Source organism: Mustelus asterias, unplaced genomic scaffold (genome assembly GCF_964213995.1).
Source record: "Mustelus asterias unplaced genomic scaffold, sMusAst1.hap1.1 HAP1_SCAFFOLD_114, whole genome shotgun sequence".
Taxonomy (NCBI): Eukaryota; Metazoa; Chordata; class Chondrichthyes; order Carcharhiniformes; family Triakidae; genus Mustelus; species Mustelus asterias.
Window position 1 is genome coordinate 916,890 of NW_027590155.1, and position 21,517 is coordinate 938,406.

Consider the following 21,517-nt stretch of genomic DNA (forward strand, 5'->3'; position numbering starts at 1 on the left):
GAGTGTACATATTACAGATAAGGAGGTGCTGGAAGTCTTAACTCGCATCGAGGCGGATAAATCCCAGGACCTGATGAAGTATATTCCAGGACATTGTGGGAGGCTGAGGAGGAAATTGAGGGTCCCCTAGCAGAGATATTCGAATCGTTGATAGTCGCAGGTGAGGTGCCTGAAGAATGGAGGGTGGTAAATGTTGTGCTTGTTTAAAAAGGGCTGCAGGGAAAAGCCTGGGAACTACAGGCTAGTGAGCCTCACATCTGTGATGGGTAAGTTGTTGGAAGGTATTTTAAGAGACAGGATCTACAGGCATTTTGAGACGGAATGACTTATTAGAGATAGTCAACGACTTGCCTGGGCTTGCAAAATCTCACTAACTGTCCTGGCTGGAGACAATACACATCTCTTTAACCTGTGCTTAACCCTCTCTCCACTCACATTGTCTGTACCTTTAAGACCTGATTACCTGTAAAGACTCGCATTCCAACCATTGTTTTGTAAATTGAGTTTGTGTCTATATATGCCTTGTTTGTGAACACAACTCCCACTCACCTGATCAAGGGGCAGTGCTCCGAAAGCTTGTGGCTTGTGCTACCAAATAAACCTGTTGGACTTTAACCTGGTGTTGTGAGACTTCGTACTGTGCTTACCCCAGCGGGCGGTGGTGGGGGTGGGGAGGAGGAGAACTGGGGGGAGCGATGGAAACAATCCCTCAGCATGTACACTATCAAACAGTCTCGCCGTTGCAGACTTGTCAATGGGATCACTTTTTATTAGAGAGAAAGGGATAACCACAATGAATCTCTCCTCCAAGGGCAACTGTCTCATCACAGCAATCAATCCATTGAACCTTCGTTACACAGACAGTGCGAGAATAGAGGGAAAGAAGAACACACTATGGAAAGTGGATAGAGAACAGTGAGAGACTGAAAGAGTGAAAAATAATGAGGTCGTTAAACAGAAACAAAGAGAGACAGATATAGACAGTGCGTGGGGGAGTCAGCCACATCGTCTGAATGAATAACAATGTACACAAAGCCAGCGGCCGGAACCCACAAGCATTGGGTCCTCTGAATTGTTGACTAGGGGTAAAGAGAATGTCCAAAAGAATAGACAACTTTTGAAAACATCTTGAATTGCCTGTGAGTGCATTGTGTTGTTAGATTCCTTGTGTTGTCAGTTTCCCAAACCAAACCACGGGAAAACACATCCTGCCGTGTGCACGACAAAGAAATGAACAAGACTTTGCCATTGAACAAGGCTTTGTCATTGCAAACAACAACAATGGGGCTCGTCCGGGATTTGAACCCGGGACCTCTCGCAGTCTTGCATATCATAACACCCAAAGTGAGAATCATACCCCTAGACCAACGAGCCGCTGCTGTGGGAGTTGCTCAAATACGGATATTATATTGTCATACAAATCTGATCAGACAGCTGTACTGAAAGCTGGAAGCGCTGGAAAAACTCAGCAAGTCAGGCAGCAAGTGCGCACAGGGAAAGGACTCTCTTCTCACACCTTCATAACCTTTCATTTTACCCTTTAAGCTGGGAAAGTTTGGAAATGTAGGAAGTTTTAAACAAGTGAAATCCAGGAGCTAGGAAACATAACAACAGGACCGGGTACAATTCAAGAGAGATAAATGAACAACTTGTTGACAGTCCATGGTCTGAGCGTGAGGAAAGCAGAGTATCATAGAATGTTTGCACCGCAGAATGAGACCATGCACAAAATCTTTGAAGAAGTCGCGTGTCCTGTGGATAATATGGAGCCGGTGGGTGTACTGTCCAGCGATTTCACAGGAGCTGCAGTGATGAGGTTGGTGGATTTGGGAAATTGAGAGGAACACATGAGCAGCTTGTCTGACTATTTCATCTCATTGCCGCTTTCATGCTGCAGCGAAAAGTAATCCTTGTTGCCATTGGATGAAGGACTATCTTATGTTCCACCTGAACAGAACATTTTGAAAGCGAGACTTGCCTCTGGTGGAGATAGATCTGAGATGAAAATAATGAAATATAAAACGAAGTAAATTAGATTAAACATCCAACGTATTAGAAATATTGGGTCATCCAAACTATTAGAAATATTGGGTTGACAGTAAGTGGCATGAATTGATGCTGTGATCGCAGATATAGAACTGGAACCCACCATCACACCGAGTGAATCCGCTGTCTGTTTAAATGTTGATCAAAGAAAAATTTTAATCACCTTGCACAATGGAACGTACGGTAACTCAGTCAATAAGCACCCTCCACTCACAAATAACAGAAAGGATCAATTTCACCTCACAACTTTAAACTTCTTGCTATGTTCCGTACATTTACCATGAAGATTTATAAAGTAAGTGAATAGAGTTTGTGATGGTAAAAAAAATGTCCACGCCCATGAGGTACGTAAGCATAGTGACGGACACAGAGGAACAAACATAACCATAGACCACGCGAGACAGAGGACTAAAGAGCGACAAAACGGAGGTTAGACATTAAGGGAATATAGCTTAGGGGTCGGGCATTTGACTGCAAGTCAAGACGCTTCTGCATTCAAATCGGATGCCTCCTTCCGCGCTTAATAGATTTTGTTTTCAATCTAAACTGCCCTTCATTGGCTGGAAAGCGCTTTGTGACGTCCACTGGTCGGGAGAGGTTCTATATCAATGCAAACATTTCATGACCTTCAATCCCAGTCCTCTGTTACTGAGCCCAATCAGTGGGAACAATCTGTCCCTCCCTGCACTATCAAACGGCCCTTTTCCCATGTTTGGAGAAGGGATTGACTATTACACCACAACAACACTGTGGGGTAAAATAGTAAAACATACATGTTTAGATTTGTAAACGATGCCAACATTTGGTCTTTCTGTGTCAGGTTTGGTGAAAATTAAATTGGCATCGAATTTGCAGCCAACACTTTAACACTATGATTTAAGATGCCACGTGGGCTACAGATGTGTCAGTCTCTGTGGCGCAATTGACCAGCGCGTTCAGCTGTTAATTGAAAAGTTGGTGGTTCGAAAACATCCAAGGATGGCGCTTCCAATTTTTTTTCTCTCCATCTACTTTCATTGTCTCTCGGTTTTTGAGTGTCACTGAGTCCTTGGGCAACACTAAAAATACTTATCGTGTGTTAGCCGACGTTAGTTTATTGAACATTTATCTCTCACATATTATTTGTAACAATTTATATCTTTCAAATGTTATTAAACTCAATAACTGAACTCGAAACTTCAACCCATGTTTGACCTTGAGTTTCCATTTTCCTGCTTTCCAGCCAATGAAAGACAGTTTAGATTGAAAACAAAATCTATTAAGCGCGGAAAGAGGCATCCGATTTGAATGCAGAAACGTCTTGACTTGCAGTCAAATGCCCGACCCCTAAGCTATATTCCCTTAATATCAATGAGCTATACCCCCTCAGGGCATTTTTGCAATCAATGATGAAGTACAAACTAACATTTTGTTTGCTCCAATTCAGCTCATATGCAACAACGATCTAGAATCGGGGAAAATTTAAAAAAATGTTAATTTCAATTGTGTTTCGACCTTATTTTGAATCGGGGAGCCTTTCGTATATGAAATGAACATGTTAACTCCTACAATCCAGAAGCTCTGCTCATGACCAATGTGACCGGCCTAGAATATCAAACAGTGCAGTCTGATTGCAATTTAAATCCTTGCTTTGGAGAATTATAATTCTGTTGTAAACCTTAGCCATGTGGCAGAGTCATTGATCTAACATAAGATTTAGAAAATAGCATTTGTCCCGAATTTTATCTCTTTCTCCATGACTGCAGTTGCAGAATATTATTCAAGCATTGGGGAATTATAAATGCCACATGGCTGTGAGATAATGTGATTCCTTAATATTTAATAACACTTAGAGATGGGACAGCTGCTTTGAAAAGGTATTATCAGTTTTTTTGAAAACAATAATCAGTATACTTCAGGAAGACAGGTGACAAATGGAAGTGTTTCGAATTTGATGCCTGTCCACAGATTCTGCCAAACCTGCTGAGAATTTCCACCATCTTATGCTTGTATTATAAATACAGGTTTTATCAGAATATAAAACACACTGCCAGACGGCAACGATAAATGAAATAGTCCCACAAGCTGTTCACGTGTAAATTTTAATTTCCGAAACCCACCAATCTCATCATTACTGATCCTGTGAAACTTACCTTGTAAAACACGGCAGGCATTCATCTCTCAAAGAACTGAAACGCCTCAAATGTCAACTCTCTGCTCTCAATCTCAGGACTTTGCAATTATAAAAACAGCATTCTGGTGAAAGTTTAACTCAGTCCTCACTCCACTGATCTTTGCCGACTTACTGTGTATTTCCCTCATTGAACACATTTCAGGTTGGGACAGACAAATTCCTGATCTATTGGCAGCGCTTTGCAGCCTATCACTGTCCTTCACTATCTGTGTTTGTTCTTGAACTGTTGCCCATGTGACATTTCCAATTCGGACACAAATATAGATCTAACTCCACTGCTTCTGACAGAGCTGTTTTCGATCAGGAAACAACTCAGGTTTGTTAAATGGATTATCAAAAACTTTAAATCTTAGCATATTGAAGCCGATCAATGACCCTGAAAGCGCCAAATCCTCAGCACTGGACCATGAGGATTTCATTCTCCTGGTTCTCCCATCGACTGAATACAGGGATTCCACAGTGCCAATTATTCACAGTCGCATTCTCCTTCCTGTCTTGTGCACGTTGTTCAGCTTTGAAATTATTCATCTTTTCACATTAGCTTCCAGTGTGATGAAAGCAGAGCAGTGATAAGCTGAAGGATTTCAACAGATTTACCACAATAAGGTTTATAACAAACACTACTCTTTGAATGTGGTGAGCTACAGTGAAATTTTATGCAGTCGAAGGTAACTCACTCATTCTGACAGTTGGTACCAGCAATTGCAATGTAAATATGATGTCGAGATACCGGCGTTGGACTGGGGTGGGCACAATAAGAAGTCTCACAGCATCATGTTAAAATCCAACAGGTTCATTTGCTCCGATAATAAAATCAATTTGCTTTGTTTGATCAGCGCCCCGAAAGCTCCTGACTCCAAATAGACCTGGTGTTGTAAGACTTCCGAATGTAAATATGAATTGTTGTGGGTAATTGACAGGATTGTGGAATGGGGCAGATTTTTCCTTCTTCCTGTTCAACCTGCCACAAGTATCTCTCCCGTTTTCGACCAGGGAGCAATATCCACTCTCCTTAATTCATGTGTTGCACGAGAGCAATGAATCATCATTCCCTAACCGTGAATCGAACCCAAACCATGGCAGTTAAAGCAGCGAATTCTATCGACGAAACCAACACGGAAATTGAGGTGACCTGAGCATTATTGAGCAATTGTGGGCGTGTGTGTGCGTGTGTGATTTGGGAGAAAGGTCACGTGCTCTCGGGTAATCCCTGATGAATGAAGCCTCCGATCTCTTTATCGCTGAGCGTTTTGTGTTCTTGAGAAATCGTCCTCTGGGGCTGATACAATGAGGCCAGGAGAGTAACTCACTGCACCGTCTGCAATGTGATTGCAGTGCGATTTGCTGAAAGCTGTTAATTTTATAAAAATAATCTTTTTGCGAATTGTAAATGAAATGCCCTTCAGTACCCGGTAAGAATTCTCACAACACCAGGTTAAAGTGCAACAGGTTTGTTTGAAATCACGAGCTTTCGGAGCGCAGCTCCTTCATCACTCACGCTGAGGATTCACCACATTTTTCTGTCTTTGAATGAAAGCAATAGATATCTCGTCAGTTCCCCGGTATCCTGAGTGTACGACACTGATTTCAACAGTACACTGCTTTAAATGTTTGTTTTCAATGTGAAATTAAGTAGTTTGATTCCATGTGAAGGATTTAAACTTACACTCTTCCGGGAAGATTGTGACGTAGTGGTAAAATGAGTGGAGTATGAATCCTGTGGCCCAGGCTCAGAGGTCACGATCCCACCGCAGTCTAGAACTGAAACGGAAGTGAAAGCTCGTCTCAGTAATGAAGCTTTGTTTTCCGATTGTCATGAAAACACATCTTGCAGAAGGAAATCTGTCATCCCTCTCCTTTCTGCCCTCCATGGGACTCCAGAGGAAAGGCAATGTGATTGATTTTTAACTGACCTCTGAAATGGCCCAGCAAAATACGCAGTTCAGTGGGAAATAGGGGTGGACAACAAATGCTGGCATTGACAATGAAATATATATTGCATTCGCAGCATTTTAAGAAATGATTAATTCTCATTTTGTTTCATTTCATGTCAAATAGGGTGACATATTCTGCTGTCTCATTATTTAAAACCTCAGCCTTTCAACTGTTCAAACAGGTAAGATTCAGTCAGAGAAAAGTGAACCACTGTGATCCAAAACTAGGTTTTGTAGTTGCTGCGAATCCCACCTCAAAACAGAAAATGTTGGAAGGACGCATCAGCTTTAACAGCTTCTGTGGAGAGGGAAAGAGAGTGAATGATTCAGGTTGCTGACCTTTGACCCTAACTGGAAAAAAGTAGTGATTTAATGGTTTACAAACAAGTACAGAGTCAAGGAAAATAGAGAGGGAGAGGAGGAAAGAACAAACGGTCTTTTGATCGGATGGAAGACTGGAGTGATTGAATTACAATGGAGATGATTATTGTTCCCACTGACACAATCTCGCCGAGCTGGGTTTAAATCTCATAATTAATAAGAACAAAACCTCTCGCTGAGTTCAGCGCTAAACTCCCCGCCTTCCAGTGAGCTGGAGGCAGTTTTCAGTCAGAAACCCACAACTGTGAGATAAACAACGCAGAAAGGAGAAAGACTCAGTTTGAGCGGTGACACTTCTGGAGGAACGGAGATCTGGAATTCACCCAGGAATGAGGCAAAGTTTAAAAATCAATGTCGCCCAACGTGGGGCTAGAACCCACGACCCTGAGATTAAGAGTCTCATGCTCTACCGACTGAGCTAGCCGGGCACATGGAGTAACCGGCTTTCCATAACAAATATGGTTTTTCCATCTGGTGTCTCAGCTTGTTCTGATTTCAAAGTTTACAATGAATCTACTGACATAATCCCCAAAGTTCCTTTCCATTCCTCTCAGTCATTAATAACATTACTCACATGTTGAAATTCTTAGCTTCGCCTCTCCCAAATATTCCAACCTCCTCTAACATCATTCACCTTATTTTTCTTTGTTCTTAATAATTTAGTCAGGAGTGGAGGGAACTCAACATTTGCACTGTCAAACGGTTTCCCCGTTTCAGACTTTTCAGTAAGATCACCTCAGATAATTCTAAACTCCAGAGCGAACAGACTCATCCCACTGATTCTCTCCTTGCAGGAGAAACGCAGAAATCAATCCAGTGAACCTCGGATACACACAGACAGCGAAATAATGGACAGAGCAAGGAGCAAAATATGTCAACGTAATAAAAACATAGTCAGAGAGTCTGAGGGAGATATATAGAGACATGAAAAACAGAAATAGCGAGTGTGGTACACTTCCACAACCCACGAATGAATAACAATAATTACACAGCCAGCTGTCTCAACCAACAAACATGGGGTCCTCGAAACTGGTGAACAGCGATAAAGTGAATGGCCACAAGCATATTAACAATGAAAATATTTCCATTGACATCCAAAGCTGCTCAGACTTCTGCAGTGACAGGTGAAAATGCTGGAAAAACTCAGAAAGCCAGACAGCTTGTGTGCACAGGAGAACAAATCTTATATTTTAGCTCCATAACCTTTCATTGGGAATAACTGGGAATTTTTAGAAATGTAGGAAGTTTTAAACAAGTGTTATCCAGCCGCATAGCAAGAGGGTTTGAGGCCTCTTGCCGGGTGTAAATCAGGAGAGATTAAATGAGGGAAACAATGAATTTTAAAGAAATTACACCACAGAATGGGGCCATTCCTAAGCCCCTTACAGGACTCAGTTGTGGTGTGGATGAAGGGGAACCTGTGGATGTAATGTACGTAGATTACATTGGAGCCACAGTGATGAGTTGGTGGGTTTTGAAAATTGAAATTTGCACTTAGGAACATAGAATTAGGAGCAGAAGTGGGCAAATTCAGCGCTTCGAGCCTGAACCGTCATGCAATCAGTTCATGACTGATCTCTCCCTGGTCTCAAATCCACCTCCCTACCTGTTCCAATATCCCCTCATCCCTTTAATTATCAGGAATATATCTGTCTCTTTCTTGAAATCATTTAATGATTCAGACTCAACCGCGCTATGCGGCAATGCATTCCACAAATTCACGACCCTTAGTGAAAAGCAGTTCCTCCTCATCTCAGTTTTAAATCTACCACCTCTCAACCTATACATTTGACATGGTGTTCCCGATTGCGCATAAGAAAAAAGATTTTACTTTCTTTAATACTATTAAGAATTTTATAAAGCACGATCACTTCAGCATCTTGTGTGAGTATTTCACCTCACTGTCGATTTCATGTCCCAGCAAGCACAATCGGTGTTGTCATTAGCTGAAGCAGTCACTTATGTTCCCTCCAAACTGGACACATTCAGGGATATATGGAAAGTCATTTTGAAACACACAGTTCACCCATGACCCTGGGAGTCCAGTGGGTTGTATTCTGTACTCCCCAGTGTTGTTTGTTTTCAATTCCCGCTCAGGAAATGATTATTTATAGCTCTCGGCAAACTATTAAAAAATAGCCTGATTTACTATCTGATCGAAAGCAGATCTACTAATATCAGCCGAGTGAGTTTTGCAAGTTGACATCACAGCTGGAAATGTCACATGTGCAACAGGTCAAAAACACAGTTGCAAGAAAGACAGTGATCGGCTGGAAAGCGCTGACAACAGAGATGGTGATGTAAGGTAACATTTGGATGGTAAATTGATCAGATTTTGGCGTTCACACTGAATTATTCAACTTGTCCCTCAATCTGCAACGAAAATATTTGGAAAAGGTTCTCTCCAGTTTCGAACAGTCGGAAGTGAAATTAATAACTGTAAGTGGAATGTCTGTTGTATGTTGTCACTGATTGAATGTATCACTAGGCTGGTAACTGAAAGTGCCATTTTGCAACAGAGACTTGCTTGTGGTGAATGTAGTCTGTCCTGGCGCGAAAAATAAAGCAACACATGCAGTGTGTGTAAAGCAAGTTGTAAAACAGGCTACAAGCAGCTGGTCTGGTGGTCAGAGTTTGACACTTTCACTGCTGTTTGGATTGGTGGTCAGGCAATGGAGATTTGTTGCTCTCATCCAAACCGTAAAAACAAATGTCAGTTATTGCCTTGTGGAACAGATAAAACAAAATGTCGCCTCGTGTCCTGAAGTGAAGACTGAGCAAATTCAACAGGAGGTTTTTTTTTGTCATTTCTGGCAGGATATCGGGAACCAGACATGGTTAAGGGCAGTTTAAATGGTGCTGGTCCTTCACTGCAGCTCATTCTGTTTCTGACTGGATGTGATTCCTGTTTGTTACACAGTTCAGGATAAATTGATTCAGTGAAGGAGCAGGCTCAAGCCAACTGATGGACTGTCGCAGCTCCTTTGTTGATAATTTCAATGACGATACCAGTAAAGGACACAGTTGCTGACGTGGTAACGGTGCCGAGTAATCTAAGCCAGTCGCTGAAAATCCAGTTACGATGGAGTTGTTGGTTCGACTGCAGCCACTGCCAGAATGGGCTTGCGTTTTGGTCCCTGCAGCTGAAGTCCAGCATTTCAGATTGAATGCAAAAATTTGTGTTGTGTCGTATTTGCCATGAAGAAAGAGGAGCGACATACCAATGTCAACAGTTGTTGAGGTAAAGGAACGAGTGCGGAAGGAGTGGAGCAAATTATCGTGGATTCTGGAATCGGAAACAAAAAGAGAAAATGCTGGAAAACCTCACCAGCATCTGTAAGGAGTGAAGAAAGCTGGCATTTCGATTCCAGATGACCCTTTGTCAAAGCTGGGAAGAGTGGAGTTGCTCCGATAGAGAATACAAACGGGAACACCGGTTGAATGGTTGTCTGTCGAAATAAACAGCAGGATTGCAAACATTGAGACTGCAGTCCCGGCCCAGGGGATGTATTGGGATTTTCAAACTGAGGTTCAAATCCTGTCATGAGCGCTTCCCGTCATTCCTCATTGTGACTTTTTTTAAATTGAAAGTTATTGGAAATGAAGCAATGGGTGCAGAGATGATCAACTCCTGCAAAATTGTCACTTCAGCGTCACTGAGGGTCCAGTGATCAGCGTCGGCGCCGTGACGCGTTTTGGATTCCCAGTCACGGAGTGAGTACACTTTTGTTCATTTCTTCATTTAATAAAAGCAGCGTCCGTGAAGTGAACAACAAGCTAAATCTTCCAGCTGGATGAACTTGTATCAGAGATGGAAAAATCAGAGATGTAACATTGACGATAAACTCTGAAGAAGAACCACATGACACACACAACATACATGTCAAGTACATACACAATACACATGTCAAATCATGTCACTTTCAACTTCTATCTTTTAACTTCTGGCTCCCCACCTCAGACATTTCCACATTCATCAAAAATCTCCGTCCTCAAACCCGATCCTGGTCCTCGATCCACGGATAATGCTGCACTTTCTGGAAGCTTGGTGCAGCATTTGGTTCCGTAGCACAGTGGTTAGAGCACTGGTCTTGTAAACCAGGGGTCGCGAGTTCAATTCTTGCTGGAGCCTATGGGCGAAGTTCAGCTTATGGAAGCTGTCGGAAAGGGGAAGAAAGTCCCTAAAAATAGAGAGCTTTGATGAGTGGAGGCGCAGATCGGCTGTCGCTTTGGAAAGCGAATAGATATTTCCTTCTTCGTAAAAAAAATAGAAAGAGCAAGACATATTTGAAGAGCTGAAAAAGGTAAGAGTCGATATTGAGCAGAGAAGATATGCGTTTGTACAAGGAATGCAGAAAGCTGGCATGTAGGTGCAGGCAATGATTGGAAGGAAAATTGCATTTTGGTCTTTATTGACGGCAGACTGGAGTCCAAGTATAACGAGGTGTTGCTGAAGTTGCACAGGGTTTTGTTGAGACCACATGTTGAATATTCTGTGCAGATATGATATTCACATTTAATAAAGGATATGTTTACATTGGAAACGGTGCAGATAAGGTTCAGCAGATGATCATCCCTGGGATGAGGGAGTTGTCGTATGATGAGAGGCTGAGTAAATTGGGCTGAAAATCCCTGGAGTTTGGAAGAATGAGAGGCGATTTCATTAAACCTGCACAAGTCTGATTGGGTTTGACAGGGTGGAGACTGAGAGATTTCTTCTGCTTGTCGGGAAATCTAACCCACGGCAGTACAGTCTCAGGAAAATGGGCTGATCATTTCGGCCTAAGATAAGGAGAAATTACTTCACTGAAATGGTTGTGAATCTTTGAAATTCTTTATGCCAGACAGTTATGGAAGCTCCATCATCGAATACATTTAAGGTTGGGATAGACAGGTTTCTGGCCTCTCGGGGAATTCAGGGATATGGGGAGCTGGTGAAAAACTGAGTTGTACCCCAAGATCAGCCATCACGGTACTGAATTTCGGGAACACGCTCGATGGACCGAGTGGTCTACTCCTGCTCCGATTTATTGTGTTCATGTGGATGATCAAGCTAGTAATTCATGTTAAAATAAAAACAGAAAGTGCTGGAAGTTCTCAGCAGGTACTGCAGCAAATGTGAATCGGACAGAGAGTTAAGGTTCTGAGTCTAATATGGCTCTTTTTAAACTAGCAACTGAGTGTGAGTTACAACAATTAGCACAATATCGAGACAGGGAATTGAATTGAATCCAGGCAGTGAAAGCCCTGAATTTAAACTCCTGTATTATTTATGCAGTAAACTTGTTCTGGAAACTTACCTGCCAATTGAAAGTGTGGAGGTTTGAGAGCACCCCGAGCCAAATGGACTCCCGCTATTCCTGTTTCTGCTTATATTCCCGACACAGATTTACTTTGTTCCCTTCTGTAACAGTGAAATATTGTCCAAACTTTGTCAGTCTTGCTGTTATTCAGTAAATTACCATACTGTTATGATACAGAGGCTCATCCCCTTTATCTCACATCGTAATCTGGAAAAAACTATTTGTGACACTGCGAACTGTTTTTTATAAACGTTCAGAGGCTTATTAATGATAAAAATTCCTGTCACTCACTTTGAGTGAATAATCAACAAGCTATTTTATTCAAATAACCAAGAACATTAAGTAAACAAGTAAAACATGTTAATTAAGGTACGGTTCGACTGAAATGCTGTTCAAATAATACCAGGAACATTCATTACCAATACTGTAATAACAGAATTTCAGTCACTCTCAAAGAAATTATACAAACAGCCTCGATGGGATTCAGAAGATTTTGGAGTTCTGCAGTAGTTGTGCGATCTGTAAGGTCTTTCTAACTCCGTATCCTTCGGTTAGATAGTTTTCTTAAGCGAATTTTAATCTGTCAGGGGTGGAGAACTGCTGCAGAAGCAAATGTTTTTTGATTGGCTGCCCTGGCCTCTGGAGATGGTCACCCAAGATATTATCGAGCGATGGCTGTTCCTCTGGCCTTTTTTTACCTGATGTGGAGATGCCGACGTTGGACTGGGGTAAACACACTGAGAGTTTTAACAACACCAGGTTAAAGTCCAACAGGTTTATTTGGTAGCAAATGCCATTAGCTTTCGGAGCGCTGCCCCTTCGTCAGATGGAGTGGATATCTGCTCGCAAACAAGGCACACAGAGACAGAAAATCAAGTTACAGAATACTGATTAGAATGCCAATCCTGACAGCCAACCAGGTCTTAAAGATACAGACAATGTGAGTGGAGGGAGCATTAGGCACAGGTTAAAGAAATGTGTATTGTCTCCAGACAGGAGAGCCAGTGAGATTCTGCAAGTCCAGGAGGCAAGCTGTGGGGGTTACCGAAAGTGTGACATGAATCCAATACCCCGGTTGAGGCCGTCCTCTTGTGTGCGGAATTTGGCTATCCATTTCTGCTCAGCAACTCTGCGCTGTCGTGTGTCGTGAAGGCCGCCTTGGAGAACACTTACCCGGAGATCAGAGGCTGAATGCCCGTGACCGCTGAAGTGCTCCCCCACAGGAAGAGAACAGTCTTGCCTGGTGATTGTCGAGCGGTGTTCATTCATCCGTTGTAGTAGCGTTTGCATGGTTTCCCCAATGTACCATGCCTCGGGACATCCTTTCCTGCAGCTTATCAGGTAGACAACGTTGACCGAGTTGCAAGAGTATGTACCGTGTACCTGGTGGATGGTGTTCTCACGTGCGATGATGGCATCCGTGTCGATGATCCGGCACGTCTTACAGAGGTTGCTGTGGCAGGGTTGTGTGGTGTCATGGTCACTGTTCTCCTGAAGGCTGGGTAGTTTGCTGCGGACAATAGACTGTTTGAGGTTGTGCGGTTATTTGAAGGCAAGAAGTGGGGGTGTGGGGATGGCCGTGGCGAGATGTTCGTCTTCACCAATGACATGTGAAGGCTCCGGAGGAGATGCCGTAGCTTCTCCGCTCCGGGGAAGTACTGGACGACGAACGGTACTCTGTGCACCGTGTCCCATGTTTGTCTTCTGAGGAGGTCGGTGCGGTTTTTCGCTGTGGCGCGTCGGAACTGTCGATCGATGAGTCGAGCGCCATATCCTGTTCTTATGAGGGCATCTTTCAGCGTCTGGAGGTGTCTGTTGCGATCCTCCTCATCAGAGCAGATCCTGTGTGTACGGAGGGCTTGTCCGTATGGGATGGCGGCACGGTAGCACAGTGCTTAGCACTGCTGCTTCACAGCTCCAGCGACCTGGGTTCGATTCCCGGCTTGGGTCACTGTCTGTGTGGAGTTTGCACATTCTCCTCGCGTCTGCGTGGGTTTCCTCCGGGTGCTCCGGTTTCCTCCCACAGTCCAAAGATATGCGGGTTATGTTGATTGGCCATGTTAAAAATTGCCCTTAGTGTCCTGAGATGCATAGGTTAGAGGGATTAGTGGGTAAATATGTAGGGATATGGGGGTAGGGCCTGGGTGGGATTGTGGTCGGTGCAGACTAGATGGGCCGAATGGCCTCTTTCTGTACTGTAGGGTTTCTTTCTATGATTAACGTGTTCAGGGTGGAAGCTGGAGAGTGGAGCATCGTGAGGTTATCCGTGGGCTTGCGGTGCAGTGATTTGCTGAGGTGACCGTCCTTAATGGAGATGCGTGTGTCCAAGAATGCAACCAATTCCGGAGAGTAGTCCATGGTGAGTCTGATGGTCGGATGGAACTTGTTGATGTCATCATATAGTTGTTTCAGTGATTGTTCACCACGAGTCCAAAGGAAGAAAATGTCATCGATGTATCTAGTGTATAGCATCGATTGAAGGCACTGTGCGGTGAAGTCGGCTTGGTCGAACCTGTGCATGAAGAGGTTGGCATATTGAGGTGCGAATTTGGCCCCCACGGCTGTTCGGTGTGTCTGGATGAAGAACTGGTTGTTGAAGGTGAAGACATTGTGGTCCAGGATGAAGCGGATGAGTTGTAAAATTGCATCTGGAAACTGGCAGTTTTCGGCGTTGAGTACTGAGGCCGTTGCAGCAATGCCATCATCGTGGGGGATGCTGGTGTAGAGTGCCGAGACATCCATTGTGACGAGGAGTGCTCCTGGTTCAACTGCTCCATGTGTGTTGAGTTTCTGTAGGAAGACCGCCGTGTCGCGACAAAAGCTGGGGGTTCTTTGTACCATGGGTTTCAGGATGCCCTCGACATAGCCGGAGAGGTTCTCGCACAGGGTCCCATTGCCCGATACGATGGGACGGCCGGGTGTTTTTACCTTGTGTATCTTTGGGAGGCAGTAGTGATCTCCAACGCGGGGAGTACGTGGGATGAGAGCACGGAGGGTGCTCTGAAGGCCCGGATCAAAGGTTTTGATCGGAGTGCTGAGTTGACGGGTGTGTTCTTTAGTCGGATCTGTGGGTAACTGTCTGTAGTGTTCCTCGTTGTTCAGTTGTCGGTACACCTCTTTGCAGTAATCCCTTCTGTTCAGTATGACGATGGCCTCTGAGTGCGGAATTGTCTCCTCAACTCAGTCCTAAATGGTTGACACACCATCCGGATAACGTGAGTCCAGTTCAAGGCACTCCAGATTCCAGCAAAAGGCAGGGGAGGAGTGGGGGTGGGGGGTGGAGGGGGTGTTGCGGGTTTGGGGAGTGGGGGAGAGGGGCGGTGGAAACAATCTCTCAGCATGTACACTGTCAAACAGTCTCGCCTTTCCAGACTTTTCAATGGGATCACTTTTCATTCTTCCATACCCCAGGGAGAACATGGTAACAGCAATGAATCTCTCCTCCAAGGGCAACTGCCTCATCACAACAATCAATCCAGTGAATCTTGGTTACACAAACAGCGCGAGAATAGAGGGAAGTAAGAGCAAAGTATGGAAAGTTGATAGAGGCACAAAGAGAGACTGAGACAGTGAAAGAGACTGACGTCGATACACAGAAACAAAGAGACAGATATAGACAGTGAGTGGGGGAGTCAGCCACATCTAATGCATGAATAACAAGGTAGACAAAGCCAGCGGCCGGAGTCCACAAGCATTGGGTCCTCTGAATCGTTGACTCGGGACAAAGAGAATGTTCAAAAGCATAGTCAACTTTTGAAAACATATCGAATTGCTTGAGAGGCAGTTTCCCAAACCGAACGGTGAGTAAACTCATCCTGCCCTGTCTACGGCAAAGAAATGAGCAAGACTTCGCCATTGCTAACAACAACGGGGCTTGTCTGGGATTTGAACCCAAGGCCTCTCGCAAACTGGCAAATCACAACACCCAAAGCGAGAATCATACCCCTAGACCAACGAGCCACTGCTGCAAGGTGGGCTCAAATACAGATATTATATTGCCATCCGAATCTGATCTGACAACTGCAGTGGAAGTTGGAAGCGCTGGAAAAACTCATGAAGCCAGGCAGCGTGTGCACACAGGGAAAGGAATCTCCTCTTACACCTGCATAACTTTTCTTTTCAACGGGTAAAGGTTGGAAATGTAGGAAGTTTTAAACAAGTGAAATCCAGGAGCTAGAAAGCATAACAACAGGAAAGGGCTCTGATAAGGAACAATTCAGGAGAGATAAATGAACAAGTACTGTGTAGTCCATGGCCTGAGAGTGAGGAAAGCAGAGTATCACAGAATGTTTGCACCGCAGCATGAGACCATTCACAAGATATTTGAAGCAGTCGCGTGTCCTGTGGATAATAGGGAGCCGGTGGGTGTACTGTACAGTGATTACACAGGAGCTGCAGTGATGAGGTTGGTGGATTTTGGAAATTGAGAGGAACACATGAGCAGCTTGTGTGACTACTTCACCTCATTGCCGCTTTTATACGGCAGCGAAAAGTAATCGTTGTTGCCACTGCATGAAGGACTAACTGATGTTCAACCTGAACAGAACACTTTGAAAGAGAGACTTGCCTCTGGTGGAAATAGATCTGAGATGGAAATAATGAAATATAAAATGAAGTAAATTAGATTAAACATCCAACGTATTAGAAATATTGGGACGTCCAAACTATTAGAAATATTGGGTTTACAGTAAGTGACGTGAACTGATGCTGTGATCGCAGACATAGAACTTGGACCACCATCACACCGAGTGAATCCGCTGTCTGTTTAAATGTTGATCAAAGAAAACTTTTAATCATCTTGCACAATGGAACATACGGGAACTCAGTCAAGAAGCACCCTTCACTCACAAATAACAGAAAAGGTCAATTTCATCTCGCAACTTTCAGCCTATGGCCATCTTCTGTACATTTACCAAGAAGATTTATAAAGTAAGTGAATAGAGTTTGTGATGGTTAAAAAAAAACGCGTTCACACCCTTGGTGTACGTAAGCACAGTGACGCACACAGAGGAGCAAACATAAGTATAGACCACGCGAGACAGAGGACTAACGAGCGACAAAACGGGAGCTGAGCAGAAAGGGAATATAGCTTAGGGATAGAGCATTTGACTGCAGGTCACGACGTTTCTGCATTCAAATCGAATGCCTGCTTCCGCGCTTAATTGATTTTTTTTTCAATTAAAACTGCCCTTCATTGACTGGAAAGTGCTTTGTGACGTCCGCAGGTCGGGATAGGTTCTATATAAATGCAATTATTTCATGATCTTCATTCCAAGTCCTCTGTTACTGAGCCCAGTCAGTGGGAACAGTCTGTCCCTCCCTGCTCTTTCAAACGGCCCTTTTCCATGTTAGGAGAAGGGATTAACCATTACACCACAACAACACTGTGGGGTAAAATAATAAAATATACATGTTTAGATTTGTAAACGATGCCATCATTTGGTCCTTCTGTGTCAGGTTTGGTGAAAATTGAATTGGCGTCTAACTTGCAGTCAACACGCTGTCACCCTGATTTAGGATGCCTTGTAGGTTCTAGTTGTGTCAGTCTCTGTGGCGCAATTGTTTGTGCGTTCGAGTGTTAACCGAAAGGTTGATGGTTCGAGACCATCCAGGGGCGGCGTTTTCAGTTTTTTCTCCACTCCATCTGCTTTCATTGTCTCTTGGTTTTTGAGTGTCACTGAGTCCTTGGGCAACATTTAAAAAAAAACTTATCGTGTGTTTCTGCCTCTACTGTTAGCCGACGTTAGTTTATTGAACATTTATCTCTGACATATTATTTGTAACAATTTATATATTTCAAAATTATTAAACTCAATAACTGAACTCGAAACTTTAACCTATGTTTGATCTTGGGTTTCCATTTTCCTGCCCATTCCTCTTCTTTCTCAGATAGATCAGGAATCTGTCTGTCCCAACCTGAAATGTGTTCAATGAGGGAAATCCACAGCAAGTCGGCAAAGATCAGTGGAATGAGGACTGAGTTAAACTTTCACCAGAATGCTGCTTTTATAATTGAAAAGTCCTGAGATTGAGAGCAGAGAGTTCACATTTGAGGCGTTTCAGTTCTTTGAGAGACGAATGCCTGCCGTGTTTTACAAGGTACGTTTTCACAGGATCAGTAATGATGAGGCTGGTGGGTTTTGGAAATTGAAAGTTACACGTGAACAGCTTGTGGGACTATTTCATTTATCATTGCCGTCTTGCCGTTTTATGTTCTGATAAAACCTGTATTTATAATACAAGCATGAGATGGTGGAAATTCTCAGCAGGTTTGGTAGAATCTGTGCACACGCATCAAATTCTAAACACTTCCATGTGTCACCTGTGTTCCTGAAGTATACTGATTATTGTGTTCAAAAAAAGTTGATAAAAACTTTTCAAAGCAGCTGCCCCATCTCTAAGTGTTATTAAATATCAAGGAATCACATTATCTCACAGCCATGTGGCATTTACACTCCCCCAATGCTTGAATAATATTCTGCAACTGCATTCATGGAGAAAGAGATAAAATTCGGGACAAATGTTATTTTCTGAATCTTATGTTAGATCAATGACTCTGCCACATGGCTAAGGTTTGCAACCGAATTATATTTCAATAAAACAAGGATTTAAATTGCAATCAGACTGCACGGTTTGATATTCTCGGCCGGTCACATTGGTCATGAGCAGAGTTTCTGGATTGTCGGAGTTAACATGTTCATTTCATATACGATGAGTTCCCCGATTCAAAATACGGTCGAAACATTATCGAAATTAATATTTTTTTGAATTTTCCCCGATTCTTGATCGCTGTTGCATATGAACTGGATTGGAGCAGACAAAATGTAAATTTGTTCTTTACCATTTATTGAAAAAGAATACCCTCAGCAAAGTCGCCGCTGGCATACTGTTGCTTTTCTGCTTCCACTGTCACACTCACGATGCAGCTGATGCAGGCTAGATGGCTTAGCCATGGCAAATGAGTGATGTTCCGGTTCGACAATGGCAAAAGTGCCGCAGCAAGGTACTCTGGGCTTACATTTTCTGGTTAATGTTTCAGCCATTCATGACTGAGATATGGAGATATTTCTTCACTCCAAGGCTTGTGAATCTTTGGAATTATTTGACTTATTATTGTCACATGTAATAGCATACAATAAAAAGCATTGTTTCTTGCGCGCTGTACAGACAAAGCATACCGTTCATAGAGAAGGAAACGAGAGAGTGCAGAGTGTAGTGTTACAGTCATAGCCGGGATGCTAGAAATTGAATTGAAGCATTGTGAGAGAGTTTAAAAGAGTTAGAATGAAGTTTTAGAAGCATAGAACGAGAGTAAAAGATAGAGTTAGAAGGTATGCTGGGCACAGCTTCCAAGAGTTCGCCTCGCTCGGACGCCATCTTGCATCAATTCTGTAGCGGCACAGAGGTCTGTGAATCTTCAGTTGATGAAGACTTTGAAGGTTGAGGTGGAGAGTTGTTGGAATCTAAGTGAATGAAGGGCTGTTGGTATAAGCTGGGAAATTGGGATTGAGGCTGTGGATCTGCCTTGATTCAGTCATGGAGGAGGCTCAATGGTTCATGTGACCCAATTCTACTCCATTGATGCTGTTCATTGGCAATACCAGATACGGCATCAATAGGTTCTGCTGGTACAATTGATGAGCTCAGGGCAGTAATGATGTGGAGTTTCCGGCGCTGGACTGGGGTAGGCACAGTAAATAATCTCACAGCACCAGGTTAAAGTCCAACAGGTTTATTTGGGTAGCACAAGCTTTCGGAGCACGCCCCTTCATCACGTGAGTCACCTGATTCGGACAGTGCTCCGAAAGTTCGTGCTACCAAATAAACCTGTTGGACTTTAACCTGGTGCTGTGAGAGAACTGACTGGGCAGTGATAGTAGTTGAAGCGTGTGATCGAATCTCATCACCGCTATATGTCCAGTTCCTTAACTTTATGAAATACCTTTGTTATCACACAAATTCCAATGGAACGCAAATGTAAATTATTGTTTGCAATTGATGGGTTTGTGGAACCAGTTTCCTTGAATCATTGCATCGCAATGTTTCTGTGGTGCAGTGGTTGTCACATTCGCCTTACACACGAAAGATCCCTAGTTTGATCGCGGCAGAAATACTTTCATCATAAACAGAAAAGGTTGGAAGGTCGAAAGAGACATGACAGCATCTGTGGAGAGAGGAAAGAGCCAAACTTTCAAGTCTGGATGACCCTTCGTCAGAGCTCCGGACTCGAAACGATGGCTCTATTCTCTCTCGACAGCTGCTGTCAGACCTGCTAAGATTTTCCAGCATTTTTCTATTTTTGTTTCAGGTTCCATCATCCGCAGTATTTTGCCTGCACAAAAAAAAACAAAAGCTTTTAATTTCAGAGGGATTCGACTACTGGAATTATTTGCGCGTTTGTCACTAAACATGAACTGACCGACTGAGTATTCCCAGTATTTTCTGATTGTAAAGTCAGGAATCACTCAGCGAAAGGGGAAAAAAAAGGATTTTTGTGATAGGGCACAAAGCAGGATGGATTACATGACACCATGAATGGTGGAAAAGACAACATCGAGGAAGTGATGGTGGAGCCTGGGTGGTCTAGTGGTTCAGAGTCAATGTTTCCATAGCTCTGGCCCGGAAGTGATGATAAACTGTTAACTAAACAGAGCGCTTTGCTCAGCACGGACTGAATTTCTGGAGATGAAAGTATCTGAACATAAAAGGAAGAAGGCATAATTTGCTTCAGTTGGTCATAAGATGTTAGAATGACTGTGTGACAATGTCAGTAGCGAAAGTGACTTGAAATGAAGCGGTGGAGACAGAGATGGTTATCAAAGAATTTCAAATCTCTGATATTAGCTTCCCTGGCATGCCGTGGTCAGGTTTCATCGCCATGTTCCACGTTGGAGTACCAGGCAAGTAGCGAATAACTTCTTATTTAACTCTTCATTAAACGAAAGCACGCCTCACAGTGTCTGTTAAGGGAGAAACAAGATTAATCTTCAGCTGTATGAATTGTATCAGAGCCGGAAAAATCAGAGATGTAACAATAACAAACTCTGAAGAAGAATGACACGGCAGACATTTATCACAAAAACAACTGACACACATGTCAAATTCTTCCTCTTTCAAGTCTCATCGATTGACGCCTTGTTCTCCACCTCGGATATTTCCACATCCATCAAATATCACCCACCTGAAAATTCAATCTCTTCTTCGCTCCACTGATGATGATACACCAACTCCACGCTGGGCGCAGGAATTGGCTCCATAGCTCAGTGGTTGCATCAGTTGGACAGTTTAAAGTTTATTCATTAGTGCCACAATTAAGCTTACTTTAACACCGCAATGAAGTTTCTGTGACAATTACGTCATCGGCAGAACCGCCACCTTCTCGGGTAAATTGACAGCTAATTTAGCATGGCCAATGTACCTAACCAGCACATCTTTCACTCTGTGGGAATAAGAAGGGGCACCCGCAGGAAACCCACGCAACACGGAGAAAGCATGCAGATTCTGCACAGACGGTAACCAATGCCGGGAATTGAAACCGGGCCCCTGGCGCTGTGAGGCATCAGTGCCACCATGTTGCCCAGAAAGATCTTATCTTGTTCATAAACGGAGAAAGAGCAGACAATGTTTGTGAAGGTGACCTAGTTCATTTTTAATTGATTAGAAATGGGTGTCGCTGCCGG

The 21,517-nt window shown here is 43.4% G+C and overlaps 3 non-coding genes across 3 annotated transcripts; 1 reads left to right on the forward strand and 2 right to left on the reverse strand.

Moving 5' to 3' along the window:
* Window positions 1-1,284: 1,284 nt before the first annotated feature.
* trnap-ugg (transfer RNA proline (anticodon UGG)) lies at window positions 1,285-1,374 on the reverse strand. Its single transcript is given in 2 exon segments — window positions 1,285-1,320; window positions 1,339-1,374. It is a non-coding gene; the product is annotated as a tRNA-Pro (tRNA).
* Window positions 1,375-6,889: 5,515 nt separating this feature from the next.
* trnak-cuu (transfer RNA lysine (anticodon CUU)) lies at window positions 6,890-6,962 on the reverse strand. Its single transcript has one exon. It is a non-coding gene; the product is annotated as a tRNA-Lys (tRNA).
* A 3,631-nt stretch (window positions 6,963-10,593) lies between these two features.
* On the forward strand, window positions 10,594-10,666 carry trnat-ugu (transfer RNA threonine (anticodon UGU)). Its single transcript has one exon. It is a non-coding gene; the product is annotated as a tRNA-Thr (tRNA).
* Window positions 10,667-21,517: the final 10,851 nt, after the last annotated feature.